At 52.8% G+C, this 13300-nt stretch overlaps 1 protein-coding gene across 6 annotated transcripts in view; it reads left to right on the top strand.

The window, feature by feature from the left end:
- Nucleotides 1-13300, top strand: part of PAX7 (paired box 7) — a 118005-nt gene that overhangs the window by 91226 nt on the left and 13479 nt on the right. The window lies entirely within an intron of this gene.

Genomic DNA, 13300 nt, shown 5'->3' with positions numbered 1-13300 from the left:
GAAAAGAACCATTTCTGCTCTGTCAGTGATGCAGGCAGGAGAACCTGGCAGTTGTCAGACCATGTCTGGAAACACAGCCTTCAGCAACTTGAAGGCCCTGTGCAGAGTGGCAGAGAAGCAGACCATGGTTACTTCAAAGGAGAGTCATGATTAGGGGCGTTGGCATGGTTTGGGGGACTGCTATCAGAGATAGGGATCAAGGTTGGAGTTAGAATTGGTCGTGTTAAATTGGAGAGTATTATCTAAGTTGGTGGCAATGGTTACCAGCTGTGTAATCTTGGGCAAGTGACTTGACCTCTCTGTGCCTCCATTTGCTCATCTATCAAATGTGGATGACATAGGGTTGGGCCTGCCTCCCAGGGCTGTTGTGAGGAGTAACTGGGTTAACTCACTGAAATGCTTAGAATACTACCTGACATGGGGACAGCATTAAAGAAATATTAGCTTAGGGTTATGGATGGCTGACCTTGGAAGTGTGGTCAGCACCAGGGTCATGGAGTGGGGTCGTAATCAGAGTGGGGGGCCCTGGTTGGAGTTGGGGTGCATGCAGTATAGGATAAGGCGGGGACTCCATTTGCCCAACCCCTTCCCCGTATAACCCGCGGCATCGCCTCCCCAGCCTGCATCGCCAGCGAAAAAAACCACTATCTCCTCCCGCATCTCTCAGGGCCCGGGGACTGAACTGAGACGACATCTCTCCGCACCGTCCCCAGCCTCTTGTTTGTTTGGTACGTGGATGCCGTGGGCACGTTTTTGCTAATTTCGTAGCTGCCTTTATCAAATGGGGATTCACAAGCGCTTTATCCTCGATAAGTGGATTAGTCGGTGAGCTAAACAAGAAGGTGTGGGACGCGGGGGCTGCTCCGGAGAAGATATTTGTTTTGCAAAGAATGGAGCCTGCGTTCCCTGCCCTGTGTGGGTGAGGCGGCAGGGCGTCGACGTAGCTGGAAGGGCCGTCTGTGTTCCTTCTCCCAGGGCCCCGGAAGCCCTAACTGGTGGGAACTTTCTACAGTGCAAGCAGGGAGCAGGAGGGAGGCTGGATCTCTGCCGAAAGAGCTCCTGGGTCCATCTGGGAAGGGGAGAGGGAAACTCCAAATCAGACCTGGGTAAACAGGTATGCCGGGGCTCATTTTGAGTTGTGTCACCTTCCTGGGCTGCAGCTTTTTCCTTTGCATCTTCTGTCTTTGTCCACCTTTCCTTTCCTTCTTACCCTTCACCTCCTTTATTTTTGTCTCCTTTCTTCCTCCCTCAAACCCCTCCAAGGGCCTTTTGCTAAGAACTGTAAATTCAGGCACTGATAAGACATGGTTTCTGCTCTTGCAGGCTTCATAGTCCAGTTGGACAAAACCAAGACAACAAATGAATGGGCCCCCAAACGTGGCAGCGAGAGGTGAATCTGGTAGGAAATCCTAGAATGCTTCCAGCTGCTTCCTTAGCCTTGATGCTCTCTAAGGAATGGCCATCTGGTGCTCACAGGGCTTCTCAAACTTCTCTTCAAACACCCAGGATAATAGTTGAGTATGTTCCCCCTAACGCCCTGGGGGTGGGGTGTCACATAGAGTTTCACGTGTTCTCTTTGGGAGGCATTCTTTGCCACTGCGGAGCCATGTAAGTTGGGTTATAATAATGGAATAAGCTGGCATCATGTCAAGTTGACTCCTCTCCAGGAAGTTGCACCATGTTCAGCTTGTGACTTTGCATGGCACATGATGGACGACAGAATATGGGCACTGAGAGGGGATCAAAGATGACTGGGATGTCTGAAGTCTGAGTGACCAAGAAGGTGAAGCATCGTAGACAGAAACAGGGAATGCAGGAGGAGGACCTGGGTCAGAGGTAGCTCTTTGTAGGTCAAGATCAGGAGAGAGACACAAACGCATCCAGAACAGAGGTTGGGCAGAGATGTGGATTTCAGAGACATCTCTCAGCAGAGACCTGGAGATGGAATAAGATGCACAGGGATATAAGACAGAAAAACTGGGAGGTTCATTGCACCCATTGGGGAGGGGTACCAAAATGCTTTCTTTTTCCCTTCCATTTTGAATATGCACAGCCAGGATCTTGAGGTTCTTGCTCTGTGTTGCAGCAAGAGCCTGGTTGAAGGGGAGAGAGGGAGCAGAGACTCTAAGAAGGAAGAAAAAGAGCGGAGCAAAGCATTCGGGTCCCCAGCTGGTCCTTAGCAGCGTCTGTCCTCCCCAAGCTGCCTCCAGCTGAGTGTGATTTTGCTATTTATTTACATGTAATTATTGCTATGAGGTGCAGATATTAACGCTGTCAAGAGCAATTTGCTCTGACATTTTTCACTCGCTCAGTGCCCCCGCCACTCTCGATGGGGCCCAGGGTTCTCCCGGCTCAGGCCGCTGCGCGCTCGGTGGCCCAACCGGGAACCACCCAGCCGGCAAAGAGTGGCGTCAGCGGGCTCACCCGGCTTCTCTGCAAACTCATTAAGCTTCGAAATTGAATTTGGTCTGGGAGAGGGCTGACTGGGCCCCACTCCACCAGCCGAGGCTGGCTCAAGGCCTCCCTGCTCTGCCTTCCCCTCGCTGGGGGACAGGCCAGTGGCTAAGGCTGGCAGCGGGCTGCAGAGGCAGCTGGTGAAGGCAGTGGAGGGTCATGGTCAGAGAAGTGAGATGTACACAGCCACCATCAGCAGAGCTCCACCATGGCCATGGCACGGTGCGGGCATGGTAGCTCAAACCCTCTCTGTATGCTCCATTACCAGGTCACCCAAGAAACCAATCCCTGACTTTGAGGGACAGCACTGCAATTGACAGGTGCACCCCCTTAACTACAGACTGTCCCATGAAGCCAGTCAAACACCTTAGTTATCCTTCAGAGGACGGTACCGTGGGGGTAGGAGGAGGTACTGAGCTGGCCCTGCAGCAAGGCCCCTGGGTGGACACTGGGAAGAGAATCGACTTTCTGTTTACAACTTTTGAGTTCAAGTCCAAACCCCAGTGCTTACTAATTGTGGAGACTGGGGCAAATTATTTAGCTTTCTAGAGCCTCCGTTTCCTGATCTTGAAAACAGAACAGCCATTTTTCATTATATTTCATATTTCATTGAATCTAAGACATCTGATGCTGGCCCTTCCTTGATCCTATCAGAAGGTGGGAACAAAAGCTTTCCACACAGCTACGCAGCCACATAGCCACAGCGAGGCAGTGATGAAGGCACTACGCATCCTGATTTCAGAGAGGTGAAAATGTACGTCTTCGACCTGATGTGGGGAGGAGGGGCTGGCGGCCCACCTGTACCTAGTAGGTGATGCACATAGTAAGTGCTTAAGGCTATGATCCTTTTTCCATGTGAGCCTCTCTATAACCAGGGGCCATTTTACAAATGGGGAAACTGAGGCTTATTTGTTCATTCATTCCACTGAAGGGATTTTGTTCCTGGGAGGGGGCAAGCTGGGCCTGAGCTATCACGGCCCTGAGTCCTTAACACATTGTGATATGTGCCAGCTTGTCTGCCCAGGTACTAACAAGGCCTCCCTGCCACTGCTCAGTCCCTGCCACAGCCAATCTGCATCCTCGTCTCCACCAATTACTGAGGTGGAGATGCCCCCCGCCCCAACTCCGCCACGCCAGGGGGCCTGAGAGCCCAGACCTCCTCCTTTTCCAACCTGGGCGGGGGACCAGAGTCAAGGAGGCCCTCCTCCCTCCCCTCTCCTTCCTCCTGCCTGCCCCTCCTCCCCTCAGCTCGGCCAATTAGGCCCCTGACACCTGGAGCCGCTGACAAACTGTTTCTGTCACTTGCTCTCTGTCTTTCATTAGGACTGCAGAGGAGGGGGAGCAGGGAAGGGAGGGGGAGGAGATGGGATCTTTCATGCTTAGTAAGGCCAGATACATTAATTACAAAACGGCCATTTGCCGCGTGAAAGTGTGCTAATTAAATTTATGCAATCATTATCTTTAAATAGTCATATCTTTCCCGGCGATCGTCCCCTTCCCCCCAAGCCCCGCCGCTCCGAGCAGAGTCGCTCTAATCCCTCGTCCGCCATTTATCGAGCCATCAGAGATGGTTTCTGAATCTCACTACACCCTTTTAGCGCCAGTGCCCACCAGGGACCCTGAGCCCTTGGACCCATCCTGGCATGGGCACCTTCAGACTCAGGCCGACCCAAAGATCTGCCCTGGATGAGGGGCAAAGCCTTCATCTGGTGTTTCCAGATATTTCTAGATGTTTCCAGATATTTGGAGATTGACATCTTGTAAAACGGACATTGGAAAAGTGTGTGTCTGTGTGTGTGTGTGTGTGCGTCTTTGACTTCTTGGACAATGAGTGTAAAGCCATTCTGTTCCTCCCTCCACCCCCACCTGACCTCTAGACATCTTATGAAACAGACATTGGAAGAGTGTGTGTGTGTTTGCGTTTGTGTGTGTGTGTGTGTGTGTGTGTGTCTTTGACTTCTTGGACAATGAGTGAAAAGCTATTCTGTTCCTCCCTCCACCCCCACCTCACCTCTAGACATCTTATAAAACAGACATTGGAAGAGTGTGTGTGTGTGTGTGTGCGCGCGCGCGTGTGTGTCTTTGACTTCTTGGACAATGAGTGGAAAGCTATTCCGTTCCTCCCTCCGCTCCCACCTCACCTCCAGACAGTCCTTAACTAAAAGCCTCCAAGGACCCCTGGGATGGGGAGGGGGCTCTTAGAAACCCACTGGGTTGGTGGATGTTTGCCATATGACCCCTCAATTTATTCTTTTCCTTCAACCAACTCTGTGCTAGACCCTGTGCTCAGGATAAAAAGATAAATTTGTTTCTTCATTCGTGAATTTCCTCGCTTAGCAAATGTTTGTTGGGTGCCTTCTGTGTCCCAAGCACTGGGAATAAGACGCCAAGTCTGTCCCCAGGCAGCTCCTGCCAAATCCAGGCACGTCATGGCCACAAGAAAACAACAAACAGGGTGAGGCTCAGTCTGTTCCCAGGCGGAGGGTTGGGCCTTAGTGAGACTGAAAGTTTCCATGGGGTAAGGCTTGAACACAGGAACCTCACAGCCTCTTTTGGCTGCACCTCCCGGGGTCTCTCCCTCACACAGTAGACAAAGTCTCAGTCGGATGTCTTCTGCTGCAGTTTCACAAATTACCCCCTGTGCTTTCCTCTTCACTCAGACAGAGCCAGCCTCATGAGTCTTTCCAAGTCTGTGTATCAAACTGCACGTGGGAGGAGGAGAAACCGCAACAGAGTTGTGGGTGGGTAGCCCCTACCCTAGTCAGAGATGGCAATGACCCGGTGTTCACCATGTATCCTCTGAGCTTCCAAGGTCCCCAAGCTTCAGCCTGTACTCTGGGTTGGGGCACACAGGATCTGTGCCCCATACATGTGCAATGCTCACATGCACACACACGCGCAGGCAACACTCACACATGCACACACAGTAGTAGCTACTGTGTGCACATACAATAATTATGCACACACAATGTTCATGCACACAATACTCACACAAGCACACATACAAAATTCACACATACACACACAAGTACTTGCACATGCACACAAAAATTCTACACATGCACATACAATACTCCCATGCACGTATAACACACAGGCACATGCAAAGACACAATGCTCATACGTCACACAAGGACTTAGAAGCATCCATACAACACACATGCAGTACTTCCATGTGCACAAGCATGCATGAACACACAGTACTCACACATGCACATACAGTACTCACACATGCACACACCCTCTCTCCCTCTCTGTCTCACACAGGCACATACACACAAACACACACACACAGAGTTAACACTCAGTTCATAAATGACCCTAAGCCACCTATGGTAAATGAAGGCCACAGCCAGGCACAAGGCGATCGCCTTTTAGCATCAGACCAGAAGTCAAGAGTCAAGGGTCCTTGCCCCGATCCTGCCACTCATCCCCCAGGGGATTCTGGGTGAGCTGCAAAGCCTCAGTCTTCTCATCTGAAAAAGGGAGTAACAGTGCTTCCCAGAGTCGTTATGAGGCTTAAAGGGAAATACTTCACAAACTGTAAAGTGCTGTGCTTGTGCAAGAGAATGCCATCAGCCAGGCTTAGAAAAGCATTCGTGGAAGGCTTCAAGGGTGAAAATGAAAGGGAACCAGTAGTCAGAAGGAAGGGGAGCCTCTTGCCCACAAGGCAGGTGCAGGGCTTCGGTGTGAGATGCTGGTAGTGGAGGGGGTGGCGTGTGGAGGCCATAAGCAGAGATGGAAGCTGAAGTGGAAGGTGGGGGACAGGGAGACCTGCAGGAAATCTTGTTTGGAAGCTCCAAGTCAGCACCCGAAGCCCATTACCGCTGTCCACAGGGGGGAAGGAGAGGGAGGGTCCAGATCCTCTTAGTGGAGAATTGAGAGGAGAGGGAGCGAGGGTGAGCAGCTGCCTGGGTAGGTGATTTCTAGCTTGCACTAATCTCAGTGTGGGGCTGGGGACAGGCAGCCGCCAGCAGGGACATGTGTGTGTCTGGGTGTCCCCTGGGGGCTGGAGGAGGGTGAAGGGGCACACAGGTTTGTGTGAGTGAGCTGGCAAAGGCGGAGTTGTGGGGTGGCAGTGTGTGGGTGCATGAGGGTCTGTGTACCTCTGTGTGTGTGTGTCGGGGAGGCCGGTGGATCTGTGGCCAGCGGGGCGTGTATGTGTGGGTTTTCATGGATGTCATTCTCTGCGTGTTCCTGTTGGTGCATCTGTAATGTGTGTGTCTTCCTGCGTGGGTGTCTGGGTGTGTTTTGTGTGCATCCCATATCTTCGCCTGTATGAATATAGATGTGTCATGGTATTACGTGTGTGTGGCAATTCACAGTGATGTCTTGAGACTAGTGGCTCCCAAACTTGGCTGCTCATTAGAATCACCCGGGAGCTTAAAAAACTCCCAACCTGACTGGGCACGGTGGCTCACGCCTGTAATCCCAGCACTGTGGGAGGCCAAGGCAGCCAGATCACCTGAGGTCAGGAGTTTGAGACCAGCCTGACCAACATGGAGAAACCCCATCTCTACTAAAAGAAAGAAATTAGCCAGGCATGGTGACGCATGCCTGTAATCCCAGCTACTCGGGGGGCTGAGCCAGGAGAATCCTGGGAGGTGGAGGTTGCGGTGAGCCAAGATTGCGCCACTGTACTCCAGCCTGGGCAGCAAGAGTGAAACTCCGTCTCAAAAAAACAAAACAAAAAAAAACTCCTGACCCCCCAGACTCCCCAGTGATTCCAGTGGACAGTCAAGATGGAGAACCAGTGATGGAGCAGACAGACCCAGGGGAGCTGCCCGCCCGTCCCTCTTGCCCAGTCCTCAGCCTGCTCTGACAGGATCTGCTTGGAGGTAGAGGTGGATTCCAGGCCCCAGACCCTTAGGAACCAAGGCAAGTTGTGAGCTGGGCTGCCCCAGGTCATCTCCCAGTCTGCGGACAGTTCTTGGTCCACAGAGACACTTCCATGCAATTCAGACAGACAATGCCTTCTACTCCTGGCAAGCTGTGTTCTGACAACGGGAACAGATGGCTCTGAAAATTTCTCCTTTTCTCACCTCTTGTGGAAGTCAAAATGGTGAGCCAGGGCTGGAGGTGGACCTGAGGCTTGGAGATAAAAGTGCTCTGTGGGTCAAGCCAGCAGATCCTTTTGGAACCACACCCAAGACTGGGGGCAGGAGGGAGTGGCAGTAATCCCGGGGGTGCCAAGTCACTCCCCCTCTTTGAGCCTCAGTTTCCGCATCTGTGAACATGCAGCAAACTCCAAGTTGCCTCCCACTTTTCATGTGCATATTTGGGTGTATTTACATGCAAGTGTGTGCGTGTGTGTGTGTGTTGGATGAGTTTGAGAAAGTGGGCGTGCAGATGGGCAACACTATGCTGCTAGATAACTGGGGCTCTGATGAAAGGCTACTGGACGATCGGGACCAGAGATGTTTCCAGTGAACTCATCGTCCTGGATTCAGGTGTGTGTTCTGCAGGGTGTGGTGTGGGCTGCCCTGTGCAGTGTGTGTTGTGGATTTGTGCGGATTCTAGGCCTTGCTCAGCTGAGACTGGGAGACTCCAAGGATTTGTGCTTCGATGGTTCCTTCTTTCTACAGGGGAGCACATTCAGGCCAGAGCGGGGTACAACTTGTCAAAGCCACACACTCCTGGCTCCCTTTCCAGTGTGCAGGCCCCAGCTTCTGCATGGGGACGGAACAGTTCTAAGGGGACAGAGCAATGCTTCATTCAGAAAGCACCCCTTGGGTGGTGGCCCCCGTGGCAGAAAAAGATGAAAAACTGCATGGCCCTGACTGAGAGGTGTTCCCAGAGTCCGCTTCCAAGTGCTCATTTCCATCTCAGGCGAGGTCCCTGAGCCACCTGCCTCTTCCCTTCTAATCCAGGCAGAAGAGATGTCAGGGAGTTGAAAAAGGAAGGGGAGGAGGACAGCTGATATTTACCGGGAACTAACAATGCAACAGGCATGGTACATCCAGTGTACATTTACTCACTTAATCCTTAAAATAACTCTCTAGGTAGCTACGATTATCATCATACCCATTTTATAGATGAGAAAACTGAGGCACAGAAGGTTAAAGAAATTGCCCAGGGTCACAGCTAGTCAGGGCAGATATTCTGGCCCCCATGCTGCAGAAAAGCCCTTCTGAGCACTGACTGGCCCAGGCCCAGTGCCCTCGGGGAAACTGTTGTCCCTCTTAGAGCCTCGGGGTCCTTCTCAGTGCAGAGGTGGGGCTCCGTGACCTGCCGCTGGTCCCTGCAGCCTTGACCTGATTCCTGACCCCCACCCCTATCCTGACCTTCAGTCTGTGGGCCCTGTGCCTCCCTCTCCCTCTGCACCCTGCTGCGGCCCCCACCCACCCACCACAAACCCTGCCATAGAGCCCCAGTGATGACGATTGCCCCTTCTAATTGCAGCCGCGCTCCCAAAGCCACGTTCGGTTATCACAGAGGATGCAGATCTCGAAGCTCAGCCTCCTCAGTCCCAGGCCCTCGGGGCCAGCTCAGGAACGGAGGGAATTAATTACATTTTTCCCATCCCCTTCTTTTAAAGTAGGGGAACGGGCCGGCACGTCCCGGGGGAGAGGGAGGTAAGCAGAGGCTGTGGAAGGGGGGCCCCCACCCCCAAACCAGCAAGCCTCTCCCCAGCGGGCGGAAGGGAGGGTGAGGCTGGCCTCTTATTGATTTAGTCTGGTCGAGGCTGGGACTGATTTGGAGCAGAGGGAGAGGAAGGGGTTGGGGGCGGGGTAGGGGCCATGGCAGGTTGGGGGAAATGGAGGAGGAAGGGAGAGGAAGGGACGGCTGTCTGTCAGCCTGACGGACAGCCCTGAGATTTGCCTTCAGATAAAACCTTACAGATGTGGAGGTCGGTATTGATTTTGAGTTAGTAACGGTAACGTACCAAGAAGTAATACATTAGTGAAAGCAAGGTCACCCGGAAAAAAGTCAAACCCACCCGGGGAGAGGCCTTAGCATTCTTGAGGGGGGTGGATTACTGCATCAAACCTGAACTTCCTCAAGTTGAAAAGTTTGCAGGCTCCGGACCTCAGCTGTGCTCCTAACTGTGGGCCAATGCTTTCTGCTTCTGCAGGCCAAGAGGGGAGCCCTAGAGGTCCCCGGGAAGCCAGAGACCAGCGAGGGTCATTTAGGCCCGTAGGGCTCTGTGCAGTGAGGTTGCCAAACCTCTCCTTGTGTGCTCTCCAGCACAGTTGGTGGCAGGGAAAGAGCACAGCTAGGGACCCGGGAGGCCCGGGTGCAAATCCCAGCTCTGCCACTTACTAGCTGTGTGGTTGCGGCTGAGTCCTTTTGCTTCCCCGTGTCTCAATTTCCCCATCTGCATAATGGGAGTAATGATACCCCATCTGCTTGAGGAGTCCATGAACTGACCAATATATGACTCAGGCCCTGTGGTCTTCATCGGTGAGTGTTCTCCCCTCCCGCCGCTCTCCAGTTGGGTCCTGTCCCATTAGCTTAGACGCTGCCCTGCCTGGAGACAGGGGGTTGGATGAAATGGAAGCCCTTTGATCCACAGACCCCCAGGGGCTCTGGAAGAGAGTCAGTCGCAGCAGCACATCCTCCATTCACACCTTCCCCAGATGTGGATTTGATTTGATGTTCCAGGGCAAATCCCATTGAGCAAATCCCATTATGGGAAAGTGAGCTGTCTGTTCACGGCCAAGGGTCCAAGGCCTCCTGAGCCACCGGGCACCACCCAAGCCCCTTCTGAGAAAGGACTGCAAGAGCGCTTGCAGCTCCTGGAATTTTCACTCTCCACCTTCACCTTCTTGCTATTTCCTAAATCTGCTGAGTGTATCTTGTGGTTCAGCCCCCTCAGCCCCAGGGACCTTGGGGCCTTGGCACTTGCTGTTTCTCTGCCTGGAAAGCTCCCCTGTCTGGTCCTCTCAGGGCTGTTCTTTCTGGTCTTGCTGGATATCACATCTTTGGGGAGGTCCTGCCTGACTATCCCACATAGCCCCTTATTTTTCCTCCATAGCATTTATCAGTATCATAAATTATATTATTCGTTCACTTGTTTATTGTCAACTTCGTTCCTTAGGCTGACACCACCAGGAAGGCATGGGATTGGCATTTTTCATGGCTGTGTCCCCAGTGCCTGGCTCAGTGTCTGGTATATCATAGGTGCTCAGTAAATGTTTTTAAAGGAATAGGTATGAATTCAGCAGAAGTTTTCTGAGCTCAGAATATGTAGCAAGCACCACGTAGGCGCTGGGGCTACAGAGATGAACAAAACGCAGTTTATCCTGCTCTCAAAGAGCTCAATACTCCAGCACTAGCTCCAGACTGGCACAGAGTAGCACTCTACGAAATGCTTGTGGGATGAATACATGAATGAATGAAGGATATCTTCAAGAAATAACACATTGTTTGGGAGAGCTGGGATGTAAAAGTGCAAGGTAGAAAGGGGTGAAAGGAGTTGGGACAGGCAGCTAGAGGTCTGGTCACTAGGAGCTTTTGATGAGAGGTAATGGGAAGCCATTGATAATTCTTGAGTGATATTGTCAGATTGGGCGGCAGTTCTGTGTAGGTCTCTGTCTTAGAGGATGAGTACTGGGTCTACACGTAGCTCTCAGCCTGTCTCAAAGCATCCTCATCCGCTTCCTAACCATCCCCCCACCCCTCCCCTCCCATCATTCCATCTGGACTTGGCATCTTGGGAATGGGCAGGAGGGAAGGATCAAACTGGAATCTCACGGAGCTGACAAACCCTCCCAGGAGTCTCCCAGCCCCCGACGACTGTCCTGAAAGAAGGGATCTGGAGCCTGTGTGTTTTTTCTGAACCCCTAAGTCTATTATTGGAGTCCAGGCCTCCTTTGAGCAGGGAGCAGGGTCCGTGTTTGTGTTGGGCCAGAAAGGAGATGGGTAGGAAAAGGTCTAGACTGAGAACTCCAGGGCAGAGTTAGATTCCTGAGTTTGCCCTGGGACCTTGCTCTCATCCCCAAGCCCTTAGACACTCTTCAAGCTAAGGAGATCCCATCTTGACAGACAGAAAGCAACAAACACAGCCCCGCAGTGTCAGACACCCTCACATACTCCTACCCCAACACCCTACTGTTGACCTGACCACGACAAAGACCTCAGAAGCACATTGAACACAGAGCGAGCTAGGGAGACCTCAGCTCCCTAAAGTAGTGCTAGTGTCCAGAGGACTCCAGACACTCCCCAGCCCAGCCTCCTGCCTCCCAGGCAGACTTTCTCCTTCTTGCAAACACATTCCAGTGTGTCTTTGCCATCTTGATGAAGTTGACACACCCCTATGACACCCCTATGTCCCACCCAAATCTCCCTAGCTGCGTGGAGATGAAGACTAGACCGTTGACAACCCCAGCTGGTCTGAGCTCTGAGGTCTGAACTCTGGCTCAGAGGGAAAAGGTGGAGGAGGGGAGACCCCCCAGGGCTGAGGGCATGGGGGAAAGAATCAGGCATAGGCTCTGCTCAAGACATTTCAGAGGACCTAAGCTTCCCCCAGAATAAGGGACCCCACCCCACTCACCCCCCCTTAGCTGCCCAGGAAACAAACTACTGCTGGTGCTCGGATTGAGACCCTCTAAAGTAATCAGATGCCTCAACCTCATTCTTTCTTGAGAGCTGAACTTGACATTTTGCAGGTGAGCCAGGGTCAGGCCTGCTGTGAGATCTAGGGAAGCCACGCCCCCTTTGCAGGCCTCAGTTTTTTCATCTGAGAAATGGGCATCCTAGCTTTGCCTCACACAACTCTGTGGGGTTTTGGCTTGGGAGGGTCAAATGAGTTAACTGCTCAGGGATACTCCTGAGGTTACACAGCTGGTAAACGGAAGAGCTCGGTGTCTGTCCCTGGCCCGAAGAATCCATCGATGCCCTCGACTGTGGCGAGGCCTCAATACCTGTGGCACAAGCCAGTAATAAAGGCAAAGGTAAAAATCTTCAGAAGGTGTCTAGTCGGCAAAACGATCACTGCTCCAATGCCCGCAGCCTGCTTTCTTACCCTGAAGGGGGAGTTAGGGAACTCAACTGTGTGCCCAGCAGGGATTGCCACGTGGTTCTCCATTTCGGTGCTGGGCAGATTATCAGCAAAGCCGTCCCCACCTCATATCAGGGTCTTCCTCCCATAAAGGGCGGCATCACCAGAAGGTCATCAGGGGCCTGGGCCCTGCAGGTCAGGTTCACGAGGGCCTGCCTCTCCCTCCTGCCCTCTCCCCTGCCCTCCTCCGGACTAACTGGGACACGATGCCCTCTCCCTCCTGCCCTCTCCCCTTCTCTGCTCTGAACTGACTAGTACATTGTGCCCTCTCACTCTCCAGGAGCTCCTGCTGCGCCACCCCCAGCCCCGCCCAAGGAAAGCACTGCTTTTCCCGCCCCCTTTCCTGGAGAGCTGGACAGCAGGTTCCACCTCCCCCAGATTTCCTGGACTGCCAGGGATGACTGGACGCCCTCCTCTGTGTCCTTTGATAGATACGATGCCTGGATCACAATGCCATGTCTCTATGATCTTTGCTAGTAGCTTCCCTCACCCGACCCAGACCCTTTCTCCTCCTCTCCCGCCACCGATGGCAGGGACCATGGCTGTTTCTCCTCTGAAGTCTCAGAGCCTTCAGCTCTCAGCCTGGAGCCAGAGTCACCATCCATGCCTGTTTGTGGAGTAAATAAGTGAACATGCCAGTAAGTGAACACCTGACCTCCATCCAGGTCCCCTAAGCTGAGTTTCTAGAGACAAGCTTCCCCTGGTAGTCTGTGTTGCCAGCACTGACAGTGAGTTCCTATTTGGGGAACCCGGCCAGGCAGGGAAGGAGGGGATGGCCACAGACCTCAGGAGCTGGTAGAATCAAAGGAAGAGGCCTGCAAGCCTCTTTGAAAGCACTGGCTG

This window comes from Macaca mulatta, chromosome 1 (assembly GCF_049350105.2).
Source record: "Macaca mulatta isolate MMU2019108-1 chromosome 1, T2T-MMU8v2.0, whole genome shotgun sequence".
In the NCBI taxonomy this organism is placed as follows: domain Eukaryota; kingdom Metazoa; phylum Chordata; class Mammalia; order Primates; family Cercopithecidae; genus Macaca; species Macaca mulatta.
This window is presented reverse-complemented; position numbering and strand designations above follow the sequence as displayed.